Here is a 1,902-nt window from a genome sequence, read left to right on the forward strand (position 1 = left end):
AGATGATGGGTGAAGTTAAGAGGGTGGGATCTTCAATGGTAACCTTAGCCAGTGCAGGAAGTGCCTAATAAGACATTGTTGAAGCTCATAGTATTTAAGGCAAATTATTGACCTGTTTGGAAAATTGGCTGAGTTCAGAAAGCAGAGAGTAAGGCTAGTGGGAGTCTGTTCCAATTGGTAGGATATTGTGAATTGTGGGAACATGCAAGGAGCCATATTTGGACTTTGACCATTCACCACATTTGTTTACAACTTAGATGACATAGCAAAAGATCATGTCTGCAAGTTGACCAATGATATGGTAGATAATAAGAAGAATGTGTAGTAACATATGATTATCGACAGATATTAACAGATTAAATGAACAGGTAAAAATGGATTACATTGATTGATTGATTTATAGTTGTTACAAGTACCAAGATACAGTGAAAATCGTTTTATGTGCTATACAGGCACATCGTACCCATATAAAATGCATCAGGATCACAGAACAGAGTGCAAAGTAAGTGTTACAGAGAGATCAAAACTAATATTTGAGAGGTCTGTTCTAAAGTCTGATAACAACAGCAAAGAAGCTATTCTTTAATTTATTTGTATGTGTATTCGAAATTTTATATCTTCTGCCTGTCAGAAAAGGGCGGAAGTGAGTATAATAGTTTGGGAAGGTACTTTGATTAGGTTGGCAATTTTCCCAAGGCAGTGGGAAGTATAGATGGAGTCAATGGGTGGAAGGCTGGTTTAGCGTGATGGACTAGCCTATGTTCACAACTCTCTGCAGTTTCTTGTACTCTTGGGCACAGCAGTTGCCAAACCATGCTGACATTTATCCAGATAGGATGCTTTCTATGAATGCATCCATAAAAGTTCGGTGGAGGCTAATATGACCGAAAACAGGATATTTTTGAAAATGGAAACATGTTTGATATAGTGGAGGTCCAAAAAGATTTGGGGTCCAGGTACACAGATTATTAAAATCTCTGAAAAATAACAAATAAAAGTCAAAAAGGTCAAAGGTATGTTGTTCTTTACATCTAGAGGACTAGAATACGCGGGAATAGCAGCCATGTTGTAGTCAAATAAAGCTCTTTTTAGATTACACCTGGAGTCACTTTGAACAGCTCGTGATACCACACCTCAGGAAGGATCGGTCTTGGATAAGAGAAGACCGTTACTTGCCAGAATGATATCTAAACTCCCAGAGCTCAATTACAAAGGAAGTTTTTTTAAAGTTGTATTCCTTGGAGTTTAAACTGTTAATGTCAATTTCAATATTTGAGGTAGTAATGAGGAACAAAGAAATGGTGGAGGAACTGAACAATTATTTTGCATCAGTCTTCATGGTGGAAGGCATGAATAATATTCCAAAAATTCAAAAGATTCAGAGGACAGAAGTGAGTCTGGTGGCCATCACCAAGAAGGTGCTAGAAAAACTTAAAGTCTGAAGGTGGATAAATGATCTGGACCCGATGGACTACACCCCAGGAGGTAGCTGAAGAGATAGTGAAGGTATTCGTGGTGATCTTTCATGAATCACTGGAGTCAAAGAGGGTCCCAGAGGACTGAGAAATTGCTAATGTAACCTCCCTGTTTAAGAAGGAAGGAAGGCAAAAGACAGGAAATTACAGGCCAATTATCCTGACTTTGGTTGTTGATGAGATTTTGGAGACCATTTTGAAGGATGAAATTTCTGATGACTTGGAAGTGCATAGTAACATTGGGCAATGTCAGCATGATTTCATCAAGAATTCTTTGAGGAAGCAATAAGCCAATTAGACCAAAGAGAGCCAATGGATGTTATCTAGTTGGACTTCCAGAAGACCTTTGATAAGGTGCCACACAGGAGACTACTGAGTAAGATAAGGGCCCATGGTGTTACAGGCAAGTTACTAGCACGGATAGAAG

The sequence above is a fragment of the Chiloscyllium plagiosum genome, chromosome 19 (genome assembly GCF_004010195.1).
Source record: "Chiloscyllium plagiosum isolate BGI_BamShark_2017 chromosome 19, ASM401019v2, whole genome shotgun sequence".
NCBI classification, from domain to species: domain Eukaryota; kingdom Metazoa; phylum Chordata; class Chondrichthyes; order Orectolobiformes; family Hemiscylliidae; genus Chiloscyllium; species Chiloscyllium plagiosum.